This window comes from Syngnathus scovelli, chromosome 3 (genome assembly GCF_024217435.2).
Source record: "Syngnathus scovelli strain Florida chromosome 3, RoL_Ssco_1.2, whole genome shotgun sequence".
Taxonomy (NCBI): Eukaryota; Metazoa; Chordata; class Actinopteri; order Syngnathiformes; family Syngnathidae; genus Syngnathus; species Syngnathus scovelli.
This window is the reverse complement of record NC_090849.1, coordinates 20,635,859-20,645,898: the sequence shown is the minus strand read 5'-3', so window position 1 is coordinate 20,645,898 and position 10,040 is coordinate 20,635,859. Positions and strand designations below refer to the sequence as shown.

The window sequence follows — 10,040 nt, the reverse complement described above, 5'->3', positions numbered from 1 at the left end:
TGTCACCACTTTTACTGTTTTGTGAATCCCTATCATTTTCAAATACTGTTAGACACACCGTCAGGATAGCTTGTGCACTAGAATATGAATTCTAGTTTCAGCCATATAGTCAAGTATGTCCTCAATAATACATAAAAATCCTGTTGTTGTGATTGCTGAGGCCAGTCAGCGTATAAAAATCTCGATATGATCGAGTTACTCTATCTCAATAGACAGTTTGTAACTGCAGCTAGTTTGTGTGCTAGTAAAATACGGAGCTAACTAAATGAGTTTGTGACTGGAGCTCGTTCGATTTTAGTGTAATTGCTAGTTAGTCATTCAAATTGTTATTTTCATCGGTTTGCTTTCTCTAGCAAATGGTTTGCACCTTGGTGTGTGTGTTTTTTTAAATTTCTTTGCAGATAGTTTGCTAGTTTCTACAGTTTTCTTTGTTCAATTCATTTGCCTGCTGTCCAACTTTTGGTGATTTTATTTTTATGCTTAGATTGCTAACTGGATTGTTAGTTTGTTAGCAAGTTAGCGAATAATGTCATAATGATAAGAACAGAGTTAAGTAACTATAATTAGTTAGCTCATAGTGTAGTGATGGCCAGCGCGTCTTCTCCACTGTCGACCTGTTTTCTATATTAGACCGGAGTGCACTGACAAATGTCACAAGTTTAGGTTTAATTTTTGAATTTCAAGCATATCTTTTCCACTGTGCCGTGAATGGTACAACAGCTGCCATTGGAGTGGAAGTCGTGTCTATAAAAACTCCACAGCAACACTTTTTTTCTCATTTGTTCTTTTTATAAAAAAAGCAATTCCACGTGTCAATCACATCTTTCTTTTTGTAGATTATGTCTCAGCAGGGCGCGCCACCTCGTACTCCCACCGTCACAGCTTGAGTTGTGTCCTGTTTGCGTCGACACGTTCTTTCTCTTTGCCAACTATCAAACTGTCAAAGTTGATTCTTGGCGGTAACCTCTCCCCCCCCCCCCAAAAAAAAAATGCATGAAAATCTGTTTCCACTCTCTGTCGGGGATTGAAATATTACATCCAACTGAATCGAAATGGGTCGGGTCGCACAAGCTAACAAGAACTGCTTCATTAAGAACAGACAAAATCACTATTTCAATGACGTTGTCAGGGAAGTTTTTTGTTTTGGTTAATTTGTAAGTTTGATACGAAATTTGTCAGCCAGTCAGTAAATAAGAGTAAGAATGACATTGAAAGAAATGTGCTATAGATTGTTAGCTCACTAGTTTACTAGTTAATCAGCTAGCTACCTACTTAAGTAATTACGCTGCACAAGCTAACAATGTTGTACAAATGCTAAGAAATTCAGAATTCACTGACGTTCTATGTTGGTTGGTTGGTTGGTTGGTTGGTTGGTTGGTTGGTTGGTTGGTTGGTTGGTTGGTTGGTTGGTTGGTTGGTTGGTTGGTTGGTTGGTTGGTTGGTTGGTTACAAGTGCCAAGAAATTCTGTATTCAATTAAGGGAACTTCTTAGACAATTAGTCAGTTATCTGCAGACTCAAGATCTCAAGATCGGCTTACTTGGTTCCATTTTTTTGTCCCGAGGCTAATAATCCAGCTGGTTATTTGGTTCACTTGGACGGAAACTTTTTTTTTCCATTTTTGACGATAACTCTCCTGGCTTGAGATGTCAAACTAGATATGTTTGCTAATATGATTTTACCTGCCCTGCAGCAGCTTGTCAACGAGAGAACTTTGGACGTCTGAGCCCGTCTGTTTATTTTCAACGTATCTATTCAAACAAGACGTCCGTCCTTGATGAAATCAAATCCTCCACCAGCTCGGCTCTACTTCTTGACTTCGTCTTACTTACTTTAATCTTTCCCACGCTCGTACTCCATTAGCGCGCTAACACATCGATCCGCGCGCGCACCCAGAGATATAAGTGGAGCTTCCATTCTACTCTTACTATTGACCCACTGACTAAACTAAACAGACACGCACTCCAAATTTGCTTGGTACTGTGCAAACAAACGCACGTGCATAAATAGAGTTGCCAGTTTACGCACACACGCATACGCTTGTGTGGTCTGTCCTTGTGTGACCTCTCATTTTGTCCACATACTCATGGTCACTTCATTAGGTACACATTCTAAACACATCCAATACCCTCAATGTTTTGATTGACTATCAGAGAGGGCTGGAAATAAAATAATGAAATAATTGTAATTGTATTCATGTCTGAATCTATTTCTGTATTGGTGCAAATAATTTAAAATGAAGTTATTGATTTTGTTGCGATATTAACGTAATGAAAGAATCTCCAAAAGAATCATTCAAAACTCAGCGAGTATTGATTACATTTTTAAACGTGTTTATTTTAATGCTTTATTATATTTTGGATATTTTTTCTATTTCATTGTGTTTAATCTTAGAATTGGTTTGTAATTATCTTGCAGAGAAAATACAACTGGACAGTATTTCACAGCAAATCCATCTCGTTAAATAATACACTCAGTTTACGTTTACTTTTCACGATTAAAAATCTTCATCATAGATTGGAAATGCATTTCAAACATTTTACGCTTTTTTTAATGTTAATTTGTTTTACAGAGGGAAATGCCATTACAAATATGTCTTTAATTCACAGACAATAGCTTTGGAATAAAATGATCCATTTTATTTGTAAAATTGAAAGTGTATCACCAATATTGTTTTCATGGGATAACAAGGAAAAATTTCAACAGCTTTTTTTTTGTTTTACCTTTATCGTGAACGTCTTAACTGCTAGCAACACCCCAAAAGTGAAAACGTCCAACGCTGGCCCAATTAGTCAACATCATTTTCATGACATGATGCAAAGTTTCTTTTTTTCCAGTGTTTTCGAAAAAACGTAATGGGTGTGCATACTTTGAGCATGCTAAAGAAAAAAAAAATCACACCCATCACAGTGTGCATACTTTATTGGGCATACCAAAGATAAAAATCTGTGATTTGAAAACAGACAGCGTGCTAATAAGAATTGAATCCATAAGTGATAATAACACTCGCGAACCCTCTTGTGGGAGTTTTCCCTAAATGAGCCTCAGAAATCATTAGCTCGCGCGCACACGGCTAAATAAATCAGCCATATTAATCCGCTCGGCATTGTGGGAAGATTTTCACCTCACCCATCGACCGCCTGCGATATGAACGTGCGTCACCTCTCTCGGGACCTTTTGTTTACCAAGCTCAGATCGTTTCTTCTCAAACTTCATAACAATAACGCACAATAAAGGAGTGATTTTTCATGTCGTCAAATGAGTCTGCCGATTCTTATTACCGACTTGACCATTTTGTCATTACAGCACTTCTTATTTTACATTCAAAGGAAAAGTCCGAACATGTTGCCGCCCCAGTACTCGTCTAAACGCGGCATTCGGATTGAGACCGCGCGAAATCTGCTTTTTGTATTTTTATTTTGAAAGGAAAAAGTCGACATGAGCAGGAACAAGGATTTGACAGTTGAACAGAAGTTCTCATGCCAGCCGTGGTTTGTCCACGCACATGCTAACAACAAAGCTAACTGAACTTTGAACTTAAGTGTTGTAATAAGAGCTGCTTCTAATACTATCATTTTTATTTTTGTATGTGTGTGTGTGTGTGTTTCTACTGAATAGTGAGGTGAAATTGAGGGAGAATAATGACTTTGATGTTTGATTTCTAGTTTATGTCATACATACACAAGCACACACAAGCTCACATTTTGATCCAGGCCAGGAGTGCAACAGCTTGCTATGAATATTCAGAAAAGGTGTGCGTGCGTGTGTGTGTGTGTGTGCACGTGTGCATGTCTGTGTCTTCAGATTTGTCTAATCCTACTCAACAGGAAACATATACTCCTGGGACAGGACATTTTGTTTGTCGTCTAAGTGTGTGTGTGTGTCAGCATGTGTGTGTGCATGTGTGTGTACATGTGCACGGATGCCTCAGGGTTGCACTTGGCTGTGAATTTAGTTGGAAATGACTGTAGCATCCCCAACATGCACGCACTATCACACACACGTGCACACACACACACACACGCACACACACACACACACACACACACACACACACACACACACACACACACACACACACACACACACACACACACACACACACACACACACACACACAGGTAATAACACATGCCCTCTGTTATTATTGTCTTTTGTTTTTGACAAGCTGATACAGGCTCTTACCTGTGTGCGTCTCTATCTCTCTCTGTCTACCTACCTATCTTAATTTTATTTTTGAAATTCCTCCTTTAGAAAGCTCTAGCTAAGGAAGTTGAACATTTTTAAACAAACTCGAAGCGTCAGTGTGACTATACGTTTTTGTTCTGGGCGCTCTTCGAGGTGGCAGCTTGACGGCCACAGCTGCGGTGGTTTAAGCGTTCTTTGCTGGAGGATTAGCGATGACTTTGCTGCTGCTGGCAAATGATGACAAATAATCAGCCCCCCCAAGAAAGTAACACACTAAAGAAGCCTTGAGTTATTTGGAAACAGCAAGTTTTAACTGCAAAGTTTTTCGCCAACTTCTGCTGCTAGCTACGTTGGAAATCTACGTAGCTAGCATGACCTTGGCACTTTTGGTTAGCTGTCCAACCACAGCGCTCGTATGTACAATAATTCTTTCAAATAATAAAATAACACAAGTAAGCCAATAAATACATTCATCAAATGGAAATATAGAAAATGTGTGTTGGTAATATTAAAAATATATACTTTATTTTGGAGAATATATTAGAAGAAATTGTAATTTTCAAAATAAGTGTCGATTTGAAATTGAAAGACCCAGAGTAAAATGTGGATATGATAAAAAAAAAGAAATTAAATGATATGCTAAATAACCGGAATAATAGTTAAATTACAAAAATAAAATAAGGAAAATATTAGAAACAGGGTGGCACGGTGAAGCACTGCTTAGCACGTCTGACTCATTCCCCGGGCACTCCAGTTTCTTCCCGCATCCCAAAAACATGCTTGGTAGGCCGATTGAGCACTCCAAATTGCCCCGAGGTGCGAGTGCGGATGGTTGTCCGTCTATCGATGTCCTGTGAATGACTGGCGACCAGTTCAGGGTGTTCCCCGCCGACTTGCCCGAAGACTGCTGGGATAGGCTCCAGCATGCCTGCGGGCCTTGGATGGATGGATGGATGGATGGATGGATGGATGGATGGATGGATGGATGGATGGATGGATGGATGGATGGATGGATGGATGGATGGATGGATGGATGGATGGATGGATGGATGGATGGATGGATGGATGGATGGATGGATGGATGGATGGATGGATGGATGGATGGATGGATGGATGGATGGATGGATGGATGGATGGATGGATGGATGGATGGATGGATGGATGGATGGATGGACTTTCCCCCAACTACATGAAGTACCCCGGAGCATTCGGCGTACTGTATATTGCACGCCAGACTCCAACTTGTGGTTGACGTGGGACGTTAATGCAAATGTAAATAAATCTGCAAAGTAGGTTTTAATAGCGACACAAAGCTCGTTAGCCTCCACAATGGAGGAGAACACGCATCCAAACGGCTTGCGTGACTTTGTTGTCCTCTGGCATTGTTTACGCGCGAACGCGCACTCTGCGATTGTGTGAGCGTGCGTGCGTCACTTTCCACTTTGATTGTGTTCACAGTGTCAAGCGCTCAGTCTGTAATTAGCACACAGCAGCCATCTGTCCAAACAAGCGCTGTCCCGCTCGCTTCCGCGCCATCATCCCCGTCGCCGACGCGACACTATTTGCCGTTCGCTCGCTCGCCGTCTCCATCTGCCCGTCTGCCTCTATTTACAAGCACACGCGCTACCATCTTTTAGCTTTTTTACACGTACACTTTTTATTCACAACTGTGTGCCGCCATTGCACATTTTTACAGTTTCATTTTCTATTTTTCCATTTTTTTTTTTGCAGTTTGACGTTTATCTGTGTATATTGTATTTTCATTTGTTGGTAAATTTTTCATTTGTATTTTGGAAATGTTTTTAGAATTGATTATTGTTTTTTTATTCGATTTCATTTTTACTAAAAATATTTTTTTAGTTAGGTGTTTTCAAAAAAATAATTTCATTTAATCGCCATAATGTCGCTTAAACGTTTGTTCTCTGCTGAACGGCTAAACGATAACACGCAAAAGACGACACTGCCTTCCTGAAAGTTGTCACAAAAACGAGGCTTTCCAAACCATGTGGGCTCGCAAGTCTCGCTAGCTTTAGCTTTCCTCCTTGCATTTTGGTCAGTGATGCACTTTCAGGACTTATTTGAAATTTAGAATTTTTAAAATTCTTGAGTATCTTATACATATGGAAAGATACATACAAAAACACACACACAGAAAAAAAATATTGGCTATTGGTATCGGTTCGTTCGTTCGTTATCTCCTATTGGTAGTATAACTACGGTGCATCGATGATTGCTAAAGAGTGTTTGTGACAAACTCAAATCCCTTTTTCAGCAATAATCGAGCAGGCTGCGAGGCAAAAAGATGTCGCAGATACGCAAGGCCTAATTCTTTTTGACAGTTACCTTCAACCGGGACTTGCGTGAATGCGATTTTTGGAAATTGTTGCCAAATTCTCAGTGCGGGTTTAGCTAACCTTGTGCTACTTTTTTTTTGTACTGAAGAAAGAAGGAGCGCAAAATGGCAAAGGCAAAGATGACATCGGGGACAGGGACTCGATGATTAGCTGCAACGGCTAATTGGTGCCGTCGGTCCTAGCGGGGGAAATGATCGGCGATGACAATATCCTTAATTCAGCGTTTGGCCCAAAGAACACTTATCATGCGTGTGCTCGCCTTTGTGTATTTCTGCGTGTGTGCGTTTGGGTTTTTGCACTCCTGTGGGGCACAATCACAGTGAAATTAGTGTAATTAAGTTGCCAGTCGCAACGGGCTTCTGTGGAGAATTAATATTTACGGCCGTGTGTGTGTGTGTGCGCATGTGGAATTTTTTTTATTAGCATCTCGCTGATGTGTCACCTCCCACCTCCTCCCAGCGAGGCCTCGCGGGTAATCCGCCCGGCAAATTGGATGTTTGTTCAAATCGTTATCCCGGCCGGGACACTTTGTATGCGTGCGCGTCGCTAATAAAAACAGATTGACTAACGCTCTTTGGTGATTAGTTTTACTTTTACTGGGGGGACGCGGCGGCGAGAAAGCGGCACCCCGATGTATAAACTGTTTATTTAATGTCATCGCAGAGTCTATTATGTTTATTTGAATTTGTTTATCGATTCCAGAAGCTACCCAAGACAACACGCTGAATTCAAACAAATCTTCCACGTGAACATTCAAGATGGACCTGCCCACACTTTTTCAAACTCTCGAACGTTTCCACCAGAAAGGAGCGTTGCCAACATTTTCACCTTGGACAGAATACACGTCACTAGAAGAATCTGGCGGTGCGGGACAAGGGACATCGATCACTCGTAGTTTCATCAATATTAACTCATTCACTGCCAGCACAATTAAAATAGATGTTTGACGTCTATAGCCGTCAATGCGAGTGAATGAGGTGAAGTATGGGATTTTTTTTGGGGGGGGGTTGTCTAGAAATATTTTATTAGATCACATTTTTATACGATCAACTTTTCCTACTTGCGTGACGACACTTTAAAAAGGTTAACGAGCTCGAAACGGGCACCGCCTTCCTCCCCTGTCCTTCCTTCTCGCGTGAACAGCGTGAGGTCATCAGCGGGGGGCGGGGGGTTCTTTACGCGTTTGTATGGGGGTTGGCACAGGCGGATGCTCGGCTTGAGCCGTCCCGCGAGCTTTTTCCCGGGAATGTCAAGCGTGGCTGAGAGGCTGCGACGCTGCGAGCTGTGAAGGGTGAATCTGCGGGGATTGTCTCGTGACAGAGAGAAGGCAAAAGGGGGATGTGGAGGAGGGCAGGGCTTCTGCTGGCAAACAATGGCATCGTGTGTATGATACCGCACACGATTTGTTTGTTGGTCAAAACACGATCTAGCGAACTTTTTACAAGCAAAAGTGAAAACTTTGACATTATGTGAATATCATCCCAATAGTTTTCTCTGTCCACTCAGATTTCAGCCTCCATGTGTTGCCATGTCAAACAAAATGAGTAGTACGGTATTAGCAAGGGACTCTTCTCATCTTTTTTTTTTTTTTTTTAAGTAATCAGATTTCAACTGCATCCTCACAGGGCCCGAACGCGAGCACCCAATGATATTTTTATATCCTTATTGGTTCGAAGCACATCTGCACAATTTTCAGGTGGCAGCCACTCTGACGTGGACTTTGTCGCCATGGCGATCAATGTTGCAATGGGAACCTTCCCAAGGTATAAAAAACGCTGCATGCTCTCATTTAGAGTGGTAAAGGAGCCTGTTTTGGATTTGATCATCGTCATCAAGCTGTAATTGGTTTGTTGACTGCAATTGAATCATTTGAGAAGCAATACAAAAGTGCTATGAGGCCTTTTCAAAACAGCCTCAGGCTCAGCTTTTGTAAATTCATCGCCGTAGCCTGTTGGACTTTGCAATGTGAAACGTGGTAAACATGTCGATCATAAGTAGGCCCACAAAAAAAAAAAAAAAAAAACACTCATGAAGTCATGTGTGGAAAAAAAGGAAGTCTGACGTCTTGTTGTAACTTGGATATGTTGGCATTATAACCAAGAGTATTTCAAAAGTCAACTTCAAAAGCTCGCTTGATTTAGCAACTTGAAATTAGGTAAGCATGTCTATCAGGAGGTGACCCACAAAAAAGTCTCAAGAATTCATGCCTGAAAACACACACGTCAGCCATTTTGGTTGAAAGACGCCTCCCCCCCAGGTGTCCTTCATAGTCCTTCCAATAACATTTTTGAAAATACATCCCCTGAAGTCTCTCGGTCTTCTAATGATGAAATTTGACAGGTTTGCATATCACGGGAAGACGTACAAAATAAGTGTGGCCAACGCTGCCGCTCTATGCGAGTGTGTGTTGGATATACGTTCTTGTGTTTTGTACGGAGGAGCAATCATCACATGGAAAAAAAAAAAAAACCTTGGCAAGATCCGCTCTGATTCCCTCCCCACCTGCAGAGGGCGACGTCACACTACGGAGTGGGGGGAAACTCGCTTGTCATCAAGTGCTCTCGCTCGCTCACCTGCGCCGGTGCATGAACGCTTGCCAGGAGGCACTTAGGAGACGTTTTTATGTGGCTCAGTTGACCCTGTCGGACTCTTCCTTGTCACGAATTGCAAGACGCAACTGGTAAGAAAACAAAAATAACTTTAAAGTGGTTAATGTGGTTAAATTAGAAAGTCAAATGCGAACCAAGTGGGATTGTTGTGGGAAATTGGGATTGTTGTGGAAATTGTTACACGTCTTTTCTATTTGGATTATCAAGCAGTTCTATCTTCCTCTATCGTTTTTATATCTCTTAAAATTTTAAACTGTAAAATCAGAAACGATTTTAAAGAAAAGAAATAAATAAAATTAATAAAAGTCAAGCGAATGAGACAAATGAGACAGCCAAACGGAAATGACCTCAGTGGCCATTTTGAACCACAATGGCTGACTTCCTGTATCTTGTCAAGGGTGACTTCTTGAAGTTTTTTTTTTTTTTTTTTTTGTGGGTCTACTGATTCTGGATGAGTCCACCGTATTTTAAAGTTTCTAAGTGAATCTGAGTCTGAATCTTTCAAAACCTCTCGAGATTCCCCAAAGATTCTCAGCCAAATTTCCTGTGAAAATGACTCCGGGCGCTGGATTTTCATAAACTGTTTAAATTCAGTTGTTCTAAGCATGTTTTGCTCATAATTATTAAGTTAATCATTTCAGTGAGCAGCAATGAAACCATATCCACAGTACTTAAACGACATTTTATTACAGTTATTTATATTTATTGAAGTAGTTAAGAGTGAATTATATTTGAAGTCAGTTTGACAGGTATATTAATGGATAAAAAACAACAATGAATGACGTTCTCAAAATAATATCAAGCCCAGCGAGCAATCTGAGTAGTTGATAACGATTTGCGATTTGGTTCTGCTCATTGCTATCGGAGGAAGCTTGCATCCCATAACCCTC

General features: G+C 40.9%; 2 protein-coding genes across 8 annotated transcripts in view; one reads left to right on the top strand and one right to left on the bottom strand.

The window, feature by feature from the left end:
* Nucleotides 1–10,040, bottom strand: part of LOC125993954 (lymphocyte antigen 75-like) — a 278,014-nt gene that overhangs the window by 112,578 nt on the left and 155,396 nt on the right. The gene's annotated exons all lie outside the window — the stretch shown is intronic.
* si:dkey-215k6.1 (transmembrane protein 132B) overlaps nt 5,297–10,040 on the top strand; it is a 75,436-nt gene continuing 70,692 nt past the window's right edge. The window contains exon 1 of one of the 3 annotated variants that reach the window (XR_007490453.2): nt 5,297–9,221. The gene's annotated coding sequence lies outside the window, so the exon portion shown is untranslated. The remainder of the gene's footprint in view (nt 9,222–10,040) is intronic. The other 2 variants (XM_049763034.2, XM_049763036.2) reach the window with 2 other exon arrangements.